The following is a 21,307-nucleotide window of genomic DNA, read 5'->3' as shown; positions in this document are numbered from 1 at the left end:
TTTAGGTTTAGGTTGAAGTGTGGGTTAAGTTTAAATTTAGAATTAGCTGTAGGTTCAGGTAATACAATTACTCTGGTTCCTTTATTTTTTGTTTGAATCGTTAATTTTTTTTCCCTGTCTGAGTTGCGTCAGTAATTTGTGCATATGCATGAGGGTCAAGGTTCATTTAGTACACAATTTACCAGTTCTAAAATTGTCTTTCAGTTGCATACTAATGAAATTCTCCAGGAGGCTTGACAGGATGTCAGTGTATCTGAGTTTACCACACACCCCTTTACTTACACTCTTACGCCTCACAAGGGCAATTTAGCATAGCCAGTTTGCTTTAGGATGTGGGAAGAATCCAGACGCTTGAGGAAACCCAAACAGACCCAGAAAGAACACACCAAAACTCCTCCCAGACAAAGACCAGAGCAAAGATCAAACCCAGCACTCCTGGATCTGTGCCAAGCACACACTACCTGCGGTGCCACTGAGTCGCCCATAAATGTGAAAAATGACCAACAAAACAATGTAATTATTCAGAATCATTGTCTGCCTCAAGATTTGATCTCCACTTTTGAAACATGAGGCATTGTGGATATTATTACTTTTTTAATTATAACTTTGTTCTTGACATTGTACTATGATTTTAGTTATTGTAGTGTCATCTTTAGCTTTAATCGTTTTTATAAAAAATGTTTAATATTAGTTTTTTTAATATAATTATTTGATATCTGTGAAGGTAGACACATTATATGTACAGTCAGTTAACCCAAAATATTGACCACATTGTAGATCCATAATACAGGCTGGAGGTATTATTTTGTTGGAGTTTTTAAACACTGTGTTCACTTACTGTCCACTATATTAGACACTCGTTCTTAGCTGCTTTTCCTCCTCCTTGACCTTGGTTGTTGTTTAATTTTGCATGTGTACAAGTCTACAAATCAGGTCTTCTGTAAGGCTATGTTAATAAAGCATGTAAAAGTGGCCAAAGTCATATGTGACACAATTGTCTCATTTGTTTGACAGTGTCTCAGAGTCTAACATTTATACGATAAGGATCACTTTAGTATTTAAGATTGAAATCTGATACATATCAGATTTGCAGCAATGTGGCTAGGTGTGAACAGCCACACTGCAAAAAAATCCATTGGAAAAAAACTAGACAAAATATATTCAAATTAAGACAAATGTATATTAAGCAAAAAAAATCTAATTGGCCAATGGGGTAAGCAAAATTTTCTTAGTAAGATTTCTTACAAAAAGCAATGGCAAAGTCTCAAAATGAGTGAAGTAACACCTAAATCAAGAAAAAAAGTCACTGTTTTTGGACACAAGAATCAGAATAACTTGATTGCTGCTTGATTGTGCTTATTTTGAGTTCAAATTACTTAAAACAATGTACAAATTCTAAGTAAAAATTATTAAGATAATTATCCCTAAAATAAGCAAAATAACACCTACAATGCTTTGTAAGAAAAAAGTCTTATCAGAGAGGAAAAAAAGATTTATTGCCTTAAATTTAGAAATTTTCACTTGCTAAGATTTAGTTTTTTGCAGTGCAGATTGGAAGTCATAAGACTTTACCTCATTGAGAAGCAAAAAAGACCACAAGGAGAGGGGACAATGACTATGAGAAGAAAAGAAAACAGACAGTAATAGATTGCCGACTATCATTACATCTAAAAACTGTGGCTGGAGTGGATTCTCTGAATTCTCTCTCATTTATAGCTCTTAAGATTCTGACAAGGATTAAAGTGAAACTTAATGTGAAGCATTACATTGTCGCACATGCGTGTCAAGCACATACATTCAGACAGATCTCAGATATTGGTCACATTAAAAATATTGTGTGAACAACCTAAACTAAATATCAGATTTGATCAGAAAATCAAATTTGGGCTACTTTTACCTGCTGTTTGAACATATACCTTAGAAATCCAGTTCTGGTGATGGTGGGCCCATAGTTAATATCACAATATTTAAAGGTATTTTTGCACTAATGGTATTGTTGTTGAAGATATTTTATTAATTTCAAAAATATACTGTACATGGCAACGCGTGCACACGCTGGGGCTCACCCTGTCTTTTTGTCCTGTGGATGGGTTGATGGCTAATTGTGACCATGTGACAATAAAGGCAATTCTGATTCTGATACACCATATTGGCAAAAGCATCCACTCACCTGCATTGCGTTGAGTGATGTAAGGCTTGGATGGAGCTGTTCAGCCATGGAAACCCTCCTTCTGCAATTACCAAACACAACTTTAATTGTGTTCACATAAACATAATACCATCTCTTGCAGTGTGACAAAAAGCAAATAAATTTTTTTGAGTATATGTATGTATAAATGCTCTCATCTTATCCCCAAATTTGACATACTACAGTAACTGCTCCATTAATTGAATAGGGTAAACATATGGTGAAGAACATTGGTATTTAAATTGTGTGAAACAGACACCAACACATCCATAATTCCTGCTATTTACTTAATTAGTAGTATTTTTTTCTCAGTAACATAGTCACTTTGAGGTGTGTAGAATATGAATATGAATCGCAGTTTTGAGCTATCACCATTATCATTAATATAACACAGCTGAAGGATGCTGGAAAAACTTGAAAATGGGCCTTAAAAGTGCTTGAAAAGTGTTTGAATTTTACCTTTCAAAAGGTGTAAGAACCATGTAATTCATATGGCAATATAGTGTACTACTGTAATTATATAAACTATTTCTACTACAATACTTGTGCAGAGTATCTAGTGCATTCATACAAACTGCCAATCTAAACAATTATACAAAAAGTAGCTCTCAAGAATAGTGCTATTTTCACAAAAATATATTTAAATAATTTTTCATAAAATTATTACAATATTATTGTGTACAATAAGATATGGGTAAGGTTCAAGGTTGAATTGTCACATACACTGTCACACATAGTACAACTTGCAGTGAAAGCTTTAGAAACAAAATGTTCATCTACCTAAGCTTTATTTGATTTTTTTTCCTCAGTGACGCAACATATGACTCACCTTTAGTGGAGGGAATTGTCGAACATGTTGCTCTAAAACCTCAGCTTGGTTGAGACATGGTGACTGTGAAGGCAAGGGATAATGATTTCCATCATTTACTGTACATTCACATCAAAGCATCCAGTGCCCCCTTGTGCCCTGTGGATGTGGACATCCTGGAAGAGACCACCTCCATCAAGTTAGAAATGTTTCCTCATGAGATAAAGGTGAGCAAGGGTCACACATGAAGACCCCATCTGTCTCTTGACATGCGCCGTGCATGCTCTTGTAATGAGCACGTTCCACTGCAGTCCTACTATAATATTCCTTCATGTGTTCTGTGGATGGACTGTTACTGCTGACAGTCAGATCACGTCACGCACGGATGTTCTCAGACACCTGAGGAACATTTTCTCCTCAGTTTTTTCTTACGTATCTCAGTCCTGCACAAGGATCACGCTCATTGAACACGTGCTTTTGATCACAATTGCCGTCTTATTTTACTGATTTCAATCGCAGATGTCACAGACGCATCGGAGCATTAGTCACATATGCAGTCACTTAGATCTTTTTTCTTTTTTCTTTCAGTCAAGGTTAACCTGGCTGACTCCGACATTACAGAGCATTAGATTAAGATGAAGAAAACACGCAGAAGTATGTGTTTATTAAACATATTTTTAATACTCTTGAAGTATATTGTAAATGTAACATTTTGCGCATTGATGCACATATTGTGTACACCTTAATGCTACTGGAAAAAAACAAAAATACACTAAAGTGCACTTTTAAGCAGTATTTAATGCCACTATATATATTTTCTATCAACACTATGTATAATTTAAAGCATATAAAAAAAACACATTTTATGAAAGTACAGAAAAAGTATACATTGCAAAAAAACTAAATCTTAGCATGTGAAATGTTCTAAATTTAAGGCAACAAATCTTATTCTCTTCTCTGATAAGACTTTTTGTCTTATTAAGCATTGTAAGTGTTAGATTATTTTTATTATTTTAGGGATAATTATCCTAATCATTCTAACTTAAAATTTGTACCTTATTTTAAGTAATTTGAACTCAAAATAAGCACAATCAAGCAGCAATCAAGTTATTCTGATTCTTGTGTCCAAAAACAGTGACTTTTTTTTATTTAGGTTTTACTTCACTCAGTTTGAGACTTTGCCATTGCTTTTTGTAAGAAATCTTACTAAGAAAATTTAGCTTAATAAACATATATTTGCCTTAATTTGCATATATTTTGTATAGTTTTTGCCAATGGATTTTTTGCAGTGTATTAACCTAAAAATGCACTTTTAGTATTGTTTCCCAAATTAAAACATACTTTTAATGCTCTTAAGTATACTTCCTTTTCACAAGGGTTAACTTTAATAGAGAAACAGCCCCAAAGCAGAATGTTTCCCCCTCCTTGTTTGGCAGTAGGGATGATGTCCTTGGGGTGATATCCAGCATTTCTCTGCCTAAGGGGATTTAGAAGCATTGGGGACACATGTGGGACACACACATTAAAAGCCACATTTTTTTTTATGAATTAGATGACATTTCCTGCATTCTGGCTGGTGTATTCTAACAGGTTGATAAACACCTAACCTTTCCTACAAAAGTAGGTAGTTACTATTTAAAAAGACCGATTCAACAATTTAACAATTCAGTCCATATTCTCATAAGCCTCTTTTTAAACCCACTGCTAAAATTATCACCAAAAGAGACTTCATGGGTGCATTTTATTTTTAATTTGTGAATATCCTAATATTTTAATTTTATGTGTTTGTTATCACTTTTCTTCAACGCACTCCGCCATGCCGGATCTCATGTCTCTCCGTGTGGATGTGTCTGTGTTGTTTTTTTTAATTCAAATGAAGAAACAGAATTAGGCAATCATAAGTTTAATATTTTTGTAATCTATAGTTATGGAAATCAATATTCGGCTGTTTTCAGCTTCTCTTACATGGTTAAAAGGTGCATGTTCTGAGTGTGAGAAGTAACAGCCTACTCCTCCACAACTGGCTGGGTGCAGCGTGGCAGAAAATATTTTTTTTAAAATAAAAAATTACAATTTTAATTCTAAAATTTTTAATAGGATGGCGAGGCTGACTTCAGCGCAACCCAGCTTGCACTGCGGCATGTGGTGGCTCTCTCCATTGAAATGAATAGAATGTGTCTAATTAAAGTAATTAAGGCAAATCTTACTCACAATACTTCATTGTTATTTCAAACATTCCTTAGACATGCCATTTTGAGGACATATAATAAAAAAAAGAAGCCCCGGAAAGGACTTTCAGTGGTATGTCTATTTTAACATGAACACTTGAGCACCAGATGGACATTACACTTTTTTCTTATTCTTTCTCTGTGCACTGCCACTTTGTTTAGTCCCTGTAAGATTAGGCATTTATTTATCTATAATACCCTATTCTGTTTAGATTATTCATATATTTCTACACACACACACACACACACTCTCTCTCTGTCTGTCTGTCTGTCTGTCTGTCTTGAAGGAGACACATCCCCTTCAGATTTAATGGCAGCAACACCCATGCTTTGCCTCTGCTCTGCGGTGAGTTGAGCTCATTATTGGTCTCAAATCTTCTTCCAAGCCTTCTCCGAATCATTCATTTCTTCATCTGCAACTAGTCTCCATTACCTCACCTTTCTCAGAATCTTCCTTACCCCACAAGGTGAGATCTTGGCATAAAGGTCCAGAGCGAGGGTGATTAACTGTTCCAATTATCACACCAACAGTGATCTCTTTCTCTGCAAAACTCAACATGCAGTTATGTATCAGGATGATATGTAAATGATAACAGATGTGGTCTGATTAGACACCGGGTTTTGCCACAAAAAGCCATAAAAGTGTATTTAAGATGCTTCTTTTTTGGTAGAGCACCTCTAGGTGAGAGATTTTAGACTGCAAGACATGCTTCTATGATGCACTCGAAGACATTTTGCCATTTGCAGTTGGCAGACATTAAAAGAGGACACATTATTGGACTGAAAGCAGCAGGTTGGTCATTTCACATAGTTGCCATTCATCTTGCACTCATCTTCCAATGAATCCAGGGATCCTTTATTTGTGATCTGACGACGACCGAGTACAAGGGACACACATGTTGCTTCCATCTGGTTCACAGTGTACTACAGCACCTCCCTTTAATTGTACAGTTTTTTCAGTCACACTGCTTAAAGGATTTAATCGCATTCAGGCCCAAGATCATTAGTGCGGTCAGTATTGATGCTGGATGATTAGTTATAGATCCCAAACGAACTCCAACTCATCCCAAAGGTATTTGATTGTGCTCCATCACACAAATACAGGTCCACTGCTTGACAGCCCGGTTCTGGCAGGCAGTAAGACAAGGCTCATGTGTGGCTGCTCCTAATAGTCTAATTTCATTGAAGTTTAACACAGAGACAGTTTGATTGGACTGCTGCTCTCCGGAGGACCGTCATGAATCTTCCTATGTCAGCTACTTGTGCTTCAACCTTGATGTGACACACATTTTAAATGCATGCCCACTGACTTATCATCTAAATAAAAAGCCAGTGGGCATGCATTTAAATGCTGTGCTATTGACTCGGAGAGCATATAGAAATGCTCATGTTAATGATGTCAAAGACCTGCTGAAAAATCCACCAAAATGGGTGTTTTAATCAGGGTGAAAACATACCCTATACTTGTAAGCTCAATGGTTTGCCAGCTATTCACCAGCATATGTTTGTTGCAGTTGGTTTGGTCTTATAAAACTGAAGTTCACAAAACTAATTTTCTAAGAAAATTACATTTTATATAACAATGATAATGTCCGCTGTCTTAACCATGCCACAAATTGTATGTAGTGCTATTAGAGAAGAATGAATGCATGTCTTAAAGTTTACAATACTAATAATTGAATTAAATGTTTTCAATTAAACATAATTCTTCCTTTTTTAAATCTAGTTTAATGCATTCATTCATTAGTTAATAATAAATATCTACTGAACACAGTATAATCCTATGGTAGCAAAGAAAATTATAAATCGCTCCTACAGTCTACAAAACAAGGTCATGCACTCAGCCATTACGTATGATATAGACCCGTACATAAGAGAATCAATGACAGGAGGGCATGCCCAATATGCAAATAGATGGTGCCAAGAGCCAATGCATCTACAAAAGCTTGTATTGCACTTAAAAATACTCTACAGTTCATTGAATATTGTTTATTGCTGTCCATGTTACAGTGGAATAATGCACACAACTAATCTGGAAAGTTTAACATGTTAAATTTACATTTTTTTTTGTTAATTTTAGCAGCATTTAGTGATGTAAACACAGCATGACAACTGCTTAGAGGTTCAGAAGGTAGATTACTTTTTATTCATTATGGTATAAATATCCCCCTCTCACTCTCTCTCTCACACACACTGCTGTTGCTGTTTTTGTAAAATTTGCCATTTTTTCTTCAGCCTAATTCACCCATTTATCTGTTTCAAGAATAATCACGTCAAATTGTGCGATTAAATGATTATTTTTTTATCGATTGACAGCCCTAATATTATTAAATCAAAACAGCTGACTCAGTTGTACATGGTACTTCTTCTATGATAAAATCCAACAAAAGTGTAGATTACACTTATGAGCATGCCAATGGCAACAGATTAAACTCAATATTATAAGTTTATTTAACTCGAAGATCCTATTTGAATGTATAAATTACCACAAATGTAATGTGTAGGACTATCCAGACTGATATACAACAGATTAAACTGAGCTCTTTGAGTTTTGGGTTTGGGGGATTTAGGGCGGGTGTGATGCGGTCTCCTTTCATAGCGGATGAATCAGATTCCAGGTTATGTTCAGTCAGAGAGAGAGCCCTTTCAGATCACGGAGCTCTCTTCACCATTTAAATGCCAATCCGATATTAATCCCTTTTTTGGCTTCAGATTTTTGGCTTCTTTTTTGCTTCACTCGCTTCGTTCGTTTCTTTGTTTTTATTATGAGGGAATGAGCCCTTCTGAAGTCTCCATTGCTCCACCAGCCGCTCGCATTCAGTAAAACTGAACCAGATCCTCTTTTAATAGGCTGTACGTGTGATGTAATTACATTAAGACGCGTGACATGACTAGAAGAACTTCCGTGAAAAGTGATCCAACACCCCAGTTTCTAGAATGAATATATTAGGCTTAGCAAGGATGATTGTCCCAGGACACTGGTACCATTTAACACAATGTTGTATCCCGTCTCCACTCAGAAATACTTCTGTTTTCAGTTTAGAAGCAAAATAATATGGACTGCCACTGTACGATCAAACAACTTATGGTTTACAGTTTGGTCTAGCTGTTCATGCTGGCCAACCAGAATGTTCTTTTTGGTCATCAGTATGCTCTGTGTTTGTCAGGAGTTAAGCCGGCCAGCTCAAGCTTTCCATGTTTTTTTTTCAGGTTTGAAGATGTGTAGCAGGGGCCTCTATAGTTATATCCTAGAAAGAAAATGTGCAGTCACTGTAAATCTGTAAGTCTGTCGGTTTGTGCACTGCACTATAAAGGAGAAGATGCAATAACACTATCTATACTTTCCAGCTTTGAAACCAATAATAAAATATGATGGATACTGGGGGATACTGGGACACACTTCACTTTTTATATGTGAGAAAGCACCATTCTAATACCAGGTAGGGCCTCACTTTGCTTTTAAAACAGGATCAATCTTCATGACAAGGATTCCAAATAATCCTTTCAGATCCTGCTCAGTGCTGACATGATTACATCACACAGTGCATCCCTGCAGGTTTTTTTTTTCAGGAGCAATTCCATGCTGTGTATCTACCACATCCCAAAGGTGTTGGATTGGACTGAGATATGGTGACTGCATAGGAAGGGCACTGAAGAACACTGAACTCATTGTCACATTCATGGGAACAGTTTGAGATGACACATTAGATTACCATGGTGAAAGTAGCCATTAGACGGGTAAATTAAGGCCATGAAGGGATATATATATTATCAGCAACAATCCTCAAATAGTATCTGACCTTTAAAGCAATTGTTTTATACTAACATGCTCAGTCTGTACCAAGAAAAGGATCCCCTCACAATTATACCACCTACGCCGGTCTGGACTGGCTACACAAGGGGAGATGGGTTCATGGAGTTTATAAGTCCAGGCTAACTGTCTGGTTAACTGTCTAATTTTGGTGATCCTTTGCCCCCATTGCAGCCTCAGCTTTGTGTTCTTGACTGACAGAAGTGCCACCTAATTCTTTACATCAATTAATCAATGAATGAATAAGAATACACTTCCATAGCACCTTTGAGGAAACTCAAGGATGCTTCACAATAAAAACTCCACACACAGCAAGAAGGATCGGTCAGTTACACACATACCATACATACAAGGGCAATCAATTAGAGTAATCAAGTCACTTGATCTTCATGTTTTTTTAAACTGTAAGTGGAAACCATAGTTCACAGTCATGAAGAGAATAAGAAAACTTCACCCAGCTAGAGACTTGAACCGAAGACCACAGCACTAAAAAAGCTAACAGCTTAACATCAAGCCAATGTTCTATTGTGCCATCTGAGATGTACAGTACAGGCCAAAAGTTTGGACACACCTTCTTCTTCAGTGCGTTTTCTTTATTTTCATGACTATTTACATTGTAGATTCTCACCGACGGCATCAAAACTATGAATGAACACATGTGGAGTTTTATGTACTTAATAGAAAAATGACCTGGCCTCCACAATCACCAGACTTGAACCCAATCCAGATGGTTTGGGGTGAGCTGGACCACAGATAGAAGAAGGCAAAGGGGCAACAAGTGCTAAACACCTCTTGGAACTCCTTCCTTCAAGACTGTTGGAAAACCATTTCAGGTGACCACCTCTTAAAGCTCATTGAGAGAATGATGCCAAGAGTGTGCAAAGCAGTAATCAAAGCAAAGGGTGGCTATTTAGAAGAAACTAGTATATAACTAGATTGCAGTTCCTACAGAAACTGCGAGTGTGATTGCAGAGCTGACCGGGGTACCCAAACTTTTGACCAGTTGCTCCATTACACACAGTACTGGGGCTCTGGGGTGTCCAAACTTTTGACCCGTGGCTCCATTACACACAGTACTGGGGCTCTGGGGTGTCCAAACTTTTGACCGATAGCTCCATTACACACAGTACTGGGGCTCTGGGGTGTCCAAACTTTTGACCCGCGGCTCCATTACACACAGTACTGGGGCTCTGGGGTGTCCAAACTTTTGACCCGTGGCTCCATTACACACAGTACTGGGTGGCCGGGGTGTCCAAACTTTTGACCTAATGCTGTTTTATCCCATAGCTGCTCCATACACTCACAGTACTGGAGTTCTAGCTACCTGTCCTTCGATCTAGCTGCCGTCCTCCGATTGGCCCCATTCATTCCAATGGGGCCACTTCGTACGACATTCGTACGAAATCCGTACGTCGTAACTTTTCGTAACGCATATTTTCGGAAAGAGCTCAATAAGTTCTACAGGTCCTCAATTGGTTTCATCTTCGTATTTCAAAAATTGCGACGTCCACGGGCGTGCAAAGTTCTGCCCATTCATTTTCAATGTGCAAAAAAACGCGTACTTACGAAGTTTTTACGAAAAACGTAAGTCCGATCGGAAAGCTGTATACAAGCCCACCATTCCCGATATGGACGCACGTTTTCTCTTTTGAACGAAGTCGATATTTCGAAAACTGCGGCACTAGTTAACCGGACAAAAAACAGGTGGAATAATAATAATAACTAGATTGCAGTTCCTACAGAAACTGCGAGTGTGATTGCAGAGCTGACCGGGGTACCCAAACTTTTGACCAGTTGCTCCATTACACACAGTACTGGGGCACTGGGGTGTCCAAACTTTTGACCCGTGGCTCCATTACACAGTACTGGGGCTCTGGGGTGTCCAAACTTTTGACCCGTGGCTCCATTACACACAGTGCTGGGGCTCTGGGGTGTCCAAACTTTTGACCCGTGGCTCCATTACACACAGTGCTGGGGCTCTGGGGTGTCCAAACTTTTGACCCGTGGCTCCATTACACACAGTGCTGGGGCTCTGGGGTGTCCAAACTTTTGACCCGTGGCTCCATTACACACAGTACTGGGGGGCCGGGGTGTCCAAACTTTTGACCTAATGCTGTTTTATCCCATAGCTGCTCCATTACACACAGTACTGGAGTTCTAGCTACCTGTCCTTCGATCTAGCTGCCGTCCTCCGATTTGCCCCATTCATTCCAATGGGGCCACTTCGTACGACAATCGTACGAAATCCGTACGTCGTAACTTTTCGTAACGCATATTTTCGGAAAGAGATCAATAAGTTCTACAGGTCCTCAATTGGTTTCATCTTCGTATTTCAAAAATTGCGATGTCCACGGACGTGCAAAGTTCTGCCCATTCATTTTCAATGGGCAAAAAAACGCGTACTTACGAAGTTTTTACGAAAAACGTAAGTCCGATCGGAAAGCTGTATACAAGCCCACCATTCCCGATATGGACGCACGTTTTCTCTTTTGAACGAAGTCGATATTTCGAAAACTGCGGCACTAGTTAACCGGACAAAAAACAGGTGGAATAATAATAATAACTAGATTGCAGTTCCTGCAGAAACTGCGAGTGTGATTGCAGTGCTGGCTGGTATCTGCTAAGGTGTTGCTAGGTGGTTGCTAAGGTGTTGCTAGGTGGTTGCTAAGGTGTTGCTATGGTATCCGGGGTGGTTGCTAAGATGTTGCTAGGTGGTTGCTAAGGTATTGCTAGGCGGTTGCTAAGGTGTTGCTATGGTATCCGGGATGGTTGCTAAGGTGTTGCTAGGTGGTTGCTAGGGTGTTGCTAGGCGGTTGCTAAGGTGTTACTATGGTATCCGGGGTGGTTGCTAAGGTGTTGCTAGGTGGTTGCTAGGTGGTTGCTAGGCGGTTGCTAAGGTGTTGCTATGGTATCCGGGGTGGTTGCTAAGGTGTTGCTAAGTGGTTGCTAGGTGGTTGCTAAGGTGTTGCTAGGCGGTTGCTAAGGTGTTGCTATGGTATCCAGGGTGGTTGCTAAGGTGTTGCTAGGTGGTTGCTAGGGTGTTGCTAGGCAGTTGCTAAGGTGTTGCTATGGTATCCGGGGTGGTTGCTAAGGTGTTGCTAGGTGGTTGCTAGGTGGTTGCTAGGGTGTTGCTAGGCAGTTGCTAAGGTGTTGCTATGGTATCCAGGGTGGTTGCTAAGGTGTTGCTAGGTGGTTGCTAGGTGGTTGCTAAGGTGTTGCTAGGCGGTTGCTAAGGTGTTGCTATGGTATCCGGGGTGGTTGCTAAGGTGTTGCTAGGTGGTTGCTAGGTGGTTGCTAGGGTGTTGCTAGGCGGTTGCTAAGGTGTTGCTATGGTATCCGGGGTGGTTGCTATGGTGTTGCTAGGTGGTTGCTAGGTGGTTGCTAGGGTGTTGCTAGGCGGTTGCTAAGGTGTTGCTATGGTATCCGGGGTGGTTGCTAAGGTGTTGCTAAGTGGTTGCTAGGTGGTTGCTAAGGTGTTGCTAGGCGGTTGCTAAGGTGTTGCTATGGTATCCGGGGTGGTTGCTAAGGTGTTGCTAGGTGGTTGCTAGGTGGTTGCTAGAGTGTTGCTAGGCGGTTGCTAAGGTGTTGCTATGGTATCCGGGGTGGTTGCTAAGGTGTTGCTAGGTGGTTGCTAGGTGGTTGGTAAGGTGTTGCTAGGCGGTTGCTAAGGTGTTGCTATGGTATCCAGGGTGGTTGCTAAGGTGTTGCTAGGTGGTTGCTAGGTTGTTGCTAGGGTGTTGCTAGGCGGTTGCTAAGGTGTTGCTATGGTATCCGGGGTGGTTGCTAATGTGTTGCTAGGTGGTTGCTAGGTGGTTGCTAGGGTGTTGCTAGGCGGTTGCTAAGGTGTTGCTATGGTATCCGGGGTGGTTGCTAAGGTGTTGCTAGGTGGTTGCTAAGGTGTTGCTAGGCGGTTGCTAAGGTGTTGCTATGGTATCTTGGGTGGTTGCTAAGGTGTTGCTAGGTGGTTGCTAGGCGGTTGCTAAGGTGTTGCTATGGTATCCGGGGTGGTTGCTAAGGTGTTGCTAAGTGGTTGCTATGCGGTTGCTAAGGTGTTGCTAGGCGGTTGCTAAGGTGTTGCTATGGTATCCGGGGAGGTTGCTAAGGTGTTGCTAGGTGGTTGCTAGGTGGTTGCTATGGTGTTGCTAGGCGGTTGCTATGGTGTTGCTATGGTATCCGGGGTGGTTGCTATGGTGTTTCTAGGTGGTTGCTAGGTGATATATATGCATAAATTAGATTAAATGGTGTTTGCACGTTGCTACGCAACGTGCAAATACATCAATCAGCTATGCACGCTAGGTTGCTCTGGCCGTTCGGGGGTGTCCAAACTTTTGACCCGTGGCTCCATTACACACAGTACTGGGGGGCCGGGGTGTCCAAACTTTTGACCCGTGGCTCCATTACACACAGTACTGGGGGGCCGGGGTGTCCAAACTTTTGACCTAACGCTGATTTATCCCATAGCTGCTCCATACACTCACAGTACTGGAGTTCTAGCTACCTGTCCTTCGATCTAGCTGCCGTCCTCCGATTGGCCCCATTCATTCCAATGGGGCCACTTCGTACGACATTCGTACGAAATCCGTACGTCGTAACTTTTCGTAACGCATATTATCGGAAAGAGCTCAATAAGTTCTACAGGTCCTCAATTGGTTTCATCTTCGTATTTCAAAAATTGCGACGTCCACGGGCGTGCAAAGTTCTGCCCATTCATTTTCAATGGGCAAAAAAACGCGTACTTACGAAGTTTTTACGAAAAACGTAAGTCCGATCGGAAAGCTGTATACAAGCCCACCATTCCCGATATGGTCGCACGTTTTCTCTTTTGAACGAAGTCGATATTTCGAAAACTGCGGCACTAGTTAACCGGACAAAAAACAGGTGGAACTAGATTGCAGTTCCTACAGAAACTGCGAGTGTGATTGCAGTGCTGGCTGGTATCTGCTATGGTGTTGCTAAGGTGTTGCTATGGTATCCGGGGTGGTTGCTAAGGTGTTGCTAGGTGGTTGCTAGGGTGTTGCTAGGCGGTTGCTAAGGTGTTGCTATGGTATCCGGGGTGGTTGCTAAGGTGTTGCTAGGTGGTTGCTAGGTGGTTGCTAAGGTGTTGCTAGGCGGTTGCTAAGGTGTTGCTATGGTATCCGGGGTGGTTGCTAAGGTGTTGCTAGGTGGTTGCTAGGTGGTTGCTAGGGTGTTGCTAGGCGGTTGCTAAGGTGTTGCTAGGTGGTTGCTAGGGTGTTGCTAGGTGGTTGCTAAGGTGTTGCTATGGTATCCGGGGTAGTTGCTAAGCTGTTGCTAGGTGGTTGCTAGGTGGTTGCTAAGGTGTTGCTAGGCGGTTGCTAAGGTGTTGCTATGGTATCCGGGGTGGTTGCTAAGGTGTTGCTAGGTGGTTGCTAGGTGGTTGCTAAGGTGTTGCTAGCCGGTTGCTAAGGTGTTGCTATGGTATCCGGGGTGGTTGCTAAGGTGTTGCTAGGTGGTTGCTAGGGTGTTGCTAGGCGGTTGCTAAGGTGTTGCTATGGTATCTGGGGTGGTTGCTAAGGTGTTGCTAGGTGGTTGCTAGGTGGTTGCTAGGGTGTTGCTAGGCGGTTGCTAAGGTGTTGCTATGGTATCCGGGGTGGTTGCTAGGTGGTTGCTAGGTGGTTGCTAGGGTGTTGCTAGGCGGTTGCTAAGGTGTTGCTATGGTATCCGTGGTGGTTGCTAAGGTGTTGCTAAGTGGTTGCTAGGTGGTTGCTAAGGTGTTGCTAGGCGGTTGCTAAGGTGTTGCTATGGTATCCGGGGTGGTTGCTAAGGTGTTGCTAGGTGGTTGCTAGGTGGTTGCTAGAGTGTTGCTAGGCGGTTGCTAAGGTGTTGCTATGGTATCCAGGGTGGTTGCTAAGGTGTTGCTAGGTGGTTGCTAGGTGGTTGCTAGGGTGTTGCTAGGCGGTTGCTAAGGTGTTGCTACGGTATCCGGGGTGGTTGCTAAGGTGTTGCTAGGTGGTTGCTAGGTGGTTGCTAGGGTGTTGCTAGGCGGTTGCTAAGGTGTTGCTATGGTATCCAGGGTGGTTGCTAAGGTGTTGCTAGGTGGTTGCTAGGTTGTTGCTAGGGTGTTGCTAGGCGGTTGCTAAGGTGTTGCTATGGTATCCGGGGTGGTTGCTAAGGTGTTGCTAGGTGGTTGCTAGGTGGTTGCTAGGGTGTTGCTAGGCGGTTGCTAAGGTGTTGCTATGGTATCCGGGGTGGTTGCTAAGGTGTTGCTAAGTGGTTGCTATGCGGTTGCTAAGGTGTTGCTAGGCGGTTGCTAAGGTGTTGCTATGGTATCCGGGGAGGTTGCTAAGGTGTTGCTAGGTGGTTGCTAGGTGGTTGCTAAGGTGTTGCTAGGCGGTTGCTAAGGTGTTGCTATGGTATCTGTGGTGGTTGCTATGGTGTTTCTAGGTGGTTGCTAGGTGATTTATATGCATAAATTAGATTAAATGGTGTTTGCACGTTGCTACGCAACGTGCAAATACATCAATTAGCTATGCACGCTAGGTTGCTCTGGCCGTTCGGGGGTGTCCAAACTTTTGACCCGTGGCTCCATTACACACAGTACTGGGGGGCCGGGGTGTCCAAACTTTTGACCCATGGCTCCATTACACACAGTACTGGGGGGCCGGGGTGTCCAAACTTTTGACCTAATGCTGTTTTATCCCATAGCTGCTCCATACACTCACAGTACTGGAGTTCTAGCTACCTGTCCTTCGATCTAGCTGCCGTCCTCCGATTGGCCCCATTCATTCCAATGGGGCCACTTCGTACGACATTCGTACGAAATCCGTACGTCGTAACTTTTCGTAACGCATATTTTCGGAAAGAGCTCAATAAGTTCTACAGGTCCTCAATTGGTTTCATCTTCGTATTTCAAAAATTGCGACGTCCACGGGCGTGCAAAGTTCTGCCCATTCATTGTCAATGGGCAAAAAAACGCGTACTTACGAAGTTTTTACGAAAAACGTAAGTCCGATCGGAAAGCTGTATACAAGCCCACCATTCCCGATATAGACGCACGTTTTCTCTTTTGAACGAAGTCGATATTTCGAAAACTGCGGCACTAGTTAACCGGACAAAAAACAGGTGGAATAATAATAATAACTAGATTGCAGTTCCTGCAGAAACTGCGAGTGTGATTGCAGTGCTGGCTGGTGCTAAGGTGTTGCTAAGGTGTTGCTATGGTATCCGGGGTGGTTGCTAAGATGTTGCTAGGTGGTTGCTAAGGTGTTGCTAGGCGGTTGCTAAGGTGTTGCTATGGTATCTGGGGTGGTTGCTAAGGTGTTGCTAGGTGATTACTAGGTGGTTGCTAAGGTGTTGCTAGGCGGTTGCTAAGGTGTTGCTAGGCGGTTGCTAAGGTGTTGCTATGGTATTTGGGGTGGTTGCTAAGGTGTTGCTAGGTGGTTGCTAGGTGGTTGCTAGGTGGTTGCTAAGGTGTTGCTAGGCGGTTGCTAAGGTGTTGCTATGGTATCCGGGGTGGTTGCTAAGGTGTTGCTAGGTGGTTGCTAGGTGGTTGCTAGGGTGTTGCTAGGCGGTTGCTAAGGTGTTGCTATGGTATCCGGGGTGGTTGCTAAGGTGTTGCTAGGTGGTTGCTAGGTGGTTGCTAGGGTGTTGCTAGGCGGTTGCTAAGGTGTTGCTATGGTATCCGGGGTGGTTGCTAAGGTGTTGCTAGGTGGTTGCTAGGTGGTTGCTAGGGTGTTGCTAGGCGGTTGCTAAGGTGTTGCTATGGTATCCGGGGTGGTTGCTAAGATGTTGCTAGGTGGTTGCTAGGTGGTTGCTAAGGTATTGCTAGGCGGTTGCTAAGGTGTTGCTATGGTATCCGGGATGGTTGCTAAGGTGTTGCTAAGTGGTTGCTAGGTGGTTGCTAAGGTGTTGCTAGGCGGTTGCTAAGGTGTTGCTATGGTATCTGGGGTGGTTGCTAAGGTGTTGCTAGGTGGTTGCTAAGGTGTTGCTAGGCGGTTGCTAAGGTGTTGCTATGGTATCTGGGGTGGTTGCTAAGGTGTTGCTAGGTGGTTGCTAGGTGGTTGCTAAGGTGTTGCTAGGCGGTTGCTAAGGTGTTGCTATGGTATCCGGGGTGGTTGCTAAGGTGTTGCTAGGTGGTTGCTAGGGTGTTGCTAGGCGGTTGCTAAGGTGTTGCTATGGTATCCGGGGTGGTTGCTAAGGTGTTGCTAGGTGGTTGCTAGGGTGTTGCTAGGCGGTTGCTAAGGTGTTGCTATGGTATCCGGGGTGGTTGCTAAGGTGTTGCTAGGTGGTTACTAGGTGGTTGCTAAGGTGTTGCTAGGCGGTTGCTAAGGTGTTGCTACGCGGTTGCTAAGGTGTTGCTATGGTATTTGGGGTGGTTGCTAAGGTGTTGCTAGGTGGTTGCTAGGTGGTTGCTAGGTGGTTGCTAAGGTGTTGCTAGGCGGTTGCTAAGGTGTTGCTATGGTATCCGGGGTGGTTGCTAAGGTGTTGCTAGGTGGTTGCTAGGGTGTTGCTAGGCGGTTGCTAAGGTGTTGCTATGGTATCTTGGGTGGTTGCTAAGGTGTTGCTAGGTGGTTGCTAGGTGGTTGCTAGGGTGTTGCTAGGCGGTTGCTAAGGTGTTGCTATGGTATCCGGGGTGGTTGCTAAGGTGTTGCTAGGTGGTTGCTAGGGTGTTGCTAGGCGGTTGGTAAGGTGTTGCTATGGTATCCGTGGTGGTTGCTAAGGTGTTGCTAGATGGTTGCTAGGTGGTTGCTAGGGTGTTGCTAGGCGGTTGCTAAGGTGTTGCTATGGTATCCGGGGTGGTTGCTAAGGTGTTGCTAGGTGGTTGCTAGGTGGTTGCTAGGGTGTTGCTAGGCGGTTGCTAAGGTGTTGCTATGGTATCCGGGGTGGTTGCTAAGGTGTTGCTAGGTGGTTGCTAGGTGGTTGCTAGGTGGTTGCTAGGGTGTTGCTAGGCGGTTGCTAAGGTGTTGCTATGGTATCCGGGATGGTTGCTAAGGTGTTGCTAGGTGGTTGCTAGGGTGTTGCTAGGCGGTTGCTAAGGTGTTGCTATGGTATCCGGGGTGGTTGCTAAGGTGTTGCTAGGTGGTTGCTAGGTGGTTGCTAGGGTGTTGCTAGGCGGTTGCTAAGGTGTTGCTATGGTATCCTGGGTGGTTGCTAAGGTGTTGCTAGGTGGTTGCTAGGTGGTTGCTAGGTTGTTGCTAGGCGGTTGCTAAGGTGTTGCTATGGTATCCAGGGTGGTTGCTAAGGTGTTGCTAGGTGGTTGCTAGGTGGTTGCTAGGGTGTTGCTAGGCGGTTGCTAAGGTGTTGCTATGGTATCCGGGGTGGTTGCTAAGGTGTTGCTAGGTGGTTGCTAAGGTGTTGCTAGGCGGTTGCTAAGGTGTTGCTATGGTATCCGGGGTGGTTGCTAAGGTGTTGCTAGGTGGTTGCTAGGCGGTTGCTAAGGTGTTGCTATGGTATCCGGGGTGGTTGCTAAGGTGTTGCTAAGTGGTTGCTATGCGGTTGCTAAGGTGCTGCTAGGCGGTTGCTAAGGTGTTGCTATGGTATCCGGGGAGGTTGCTAAGGTGTTGCTAGGTGGTTGCTAGGTGGTTGCTAAGGTGTTTCTAGGTGGTTGCTAGGTGATTTATATGCATAAATTAGATTAAATGGTGTTTGCACGTTGCTACGCAACGTGCAAATACATCAATCAGCTATGCACGCTAGGTTGCTCTGGCCGTTCGGGGGTGTCCAAACTTTTGACCCGTGGCTCCATTACACACAGTACTGGGGGGCCGGGGTGTCCAAACTTTTGACCCATGGCTCCATTACACACAGTGCTGGGGGGCCGGGGTGTCCAAACTTTTGACCTAACGCTGATTTATCCCATAGCTGCTCCATTACACACAGTACTGGAGTTCTAGCTACCTGTCCTTCGATCTAGCTGCCGTCCTCCGATTGGCCCCATTCATTCCAATGGGGCCACTTCGTACGACATTCGTACGAAATCCGTACGTCGTAACTTTTCGTAACGCATATTTTCGGAAAGAGCTCAATAAGTTCTACAGGTCCTCAATTGGTTTCATCTTCGTATTTCAAAAATTGCGACGTCCACGGGCGTGCAAAGTTCTGCCCATTCATTTTCAATGGGCAAAAAAACGCGTACTTACGAAGTTTTTACGAAAAACGTAAGTCCGATCGGAAAGCTGTATACAAGCCCACCATTCCCGATATGGACGCACGTTTTCTCTTTTGAACGAAGTCGATATTTCGAAAACTGCGGCACTAGTTAACCGGACAAAAAACAGGTGGAATAATAACTAGATTGCAGTTCCTACAGAAACTGCGAGTGTGATTGCAGTGCTGGCTGGTATCTGCTATGGTGTTGCTAAGGTGTTGCTAAGTGGTTGCTAAGGTGTGGCTATGGTATCCGGGGTGGTTGCTAAGGTGTTGCTAAGTGGTTGCTAGGTGGTTGCTAAGGTGTTGCTAGGCGGTTGCTAAGGTGTTGCTATGGTATCTGGGGTGGTTGCTAAGGTGTTGCTAGGTGGTTGCTAAGGTGTTGCTAGGCGGTTGCTAAGGTGTTGCTATGGTATCCAGGGTGGTTGCTAAGGTGTTGCTAGGTGGTTGCTAGGTGGTTGCTAAGGTGTTGCTAGGCGGTTGCTAAGGTGTTGCTATGGTATCCGGGGTGGTTGCTAAGGTGTTGCTAGGTGGTTGCTAGGTGGTTGCTAAGGTGTTGCTAGGCGGTTGCTAAGGTGTTGCTATGGTATCCGGGGTGGTTGCTAAGGTGTTGCTAGGTGGTTGCTAGGGTGTTGCTATGGTATCCGGGGTGGTTGCTAAGGTGTTGCTAGGTGGTTGCTAGGTGGTTGCTAGGGTGTTGCTAGGCGGTTGCTAAGGTGTTGCTATGGTATCCGGGGTGGTTGCTAAGGTGTTGCTAGGTGGTTGCTAAGGTGTTGCTAGGCGGTTGCTAAGGTGTTGCTATGGTATCCGGGGTGGTTGCTAAGGTGTTGCTAGGTGGTTGCTAAGGTGTTGCTAGGCGGTTGCTAAGGTGTTGCTATGGTATCCGGGGTGGTTGCTAAGGTGTTGCTAGGTGGTTGCTAGGGTGTTGCTAGGCGGTTGCTAAGGTGTTGCTATGGTATCCGGGGTGGTTGCTAAGGTGTTGCTAGGTGGTTGCTAGGGTGTTGCTAGGCGGTTGCTAAGGTGTTGCTATGGTATCCGGGGTGGTTGCTAAGGTGTTGCTAGGTGGTTGCTAGGTGGTTGCTAGGGTGTTGCTAGGCGGTTGCTAAGGTGTTGCTATGGTATCCGGGGTGGTTGCTAAGGTGTTGCTAGGTGGTTGCTAGGTGGTTGCTAGGGTGTTGCTAGGCGGTTGCTAAGGTGTTGCTATGGTATCCGGGGTGGTTGCTAAGGTGTTGCTAGGTGGTTGCTAGGTGGTTGCTAGGGTGTTGCTAGGCGGTTGCTAAGGTGTTGCTATGGTATCCGGGGTGTTTGCTAAGGTGTTGCTAGGTGGTTGCTAGGGTGTTGCTAGGCGGTTGCTAAGGTGTTGCTATGGTATCCGGGGTGGTTGCTAAGGTGTTGCTAGGTGGTTGCTAGGTGGTTGCTAGGGTGTTGCTAGGGGGTTGCTAAGGTGTTGCTATGGTATCTGGGGTGGTTGCTAAGGTGTTGCTAGATGGTTGCTAGGTGGTTGCTATGGTGTTGCTAGGCGGTTGCTAAGGTGTTGCTATGGTATCCGGGGTGGTTGCTATGGTGTTTCTAGGTGGTTGCTAGGTGATGTATATGCATAAATTAGATTAAATGGTGTTTGCACGTTGCTACGCAACGTGCAAATACATCAATCAGCTATGCACGCTAGGTTGCTCTGGCCGTTCGGGGGTGTCCAAACTTTTGACCCGTGGCTCCATTACACACAGTACTGGGGGGCCGGGGTGTCCAAACTTTTGACCCGTGGCTCCATTACACACAGTACTGGGGGGCCGGGGTGTCCAAACTTTTGACCTAACGCTGATTTATCCCATAGCTGCTCCATTACACACAGTACTGGAGTTCTAGCTACCTGTCCTTCGATCTAGCTGCCGTCCTCCGATTGGCCCCATTCATTCCAATGGGGCCACTTCGTACGACATTCGTACGAAATCCGTACGTCGTAACTTTTCGTAACGCATATTTTCGGAAAGAGCTCAATAAGTTCTACAGGTCCTCAATTGGTTTCATCTTAGTATTTCAAAAATTGCGACGTCCACGGGCATGCAAAGTTCTGCCCATTCATTTTCAATGGGCAAAAAAACGCGTACTTACGAAGTTTTTACGAAAAACGTAAGTCCGATCGGAAAGCTGTATACAAGCCCACCATT

Source organism: Astyanax mexicanus, chromosome 5 (assembly GCF_023375975.1).
Source record: "Astyanax mexicanus isolate ESR-SI-001 chromosome 5, AstMex3_surface, whole genome shotgun sequence".
Classification (NCBI taxonomy): Eukaryota; Metazoa; Chordata; class Actinopteri; order Characiformes; family Acestrorhamphidae; genus Astyanax; species Astyanax mexicanus.
This window is presented reverse-complemented; position numbering follows the sequence as displayed.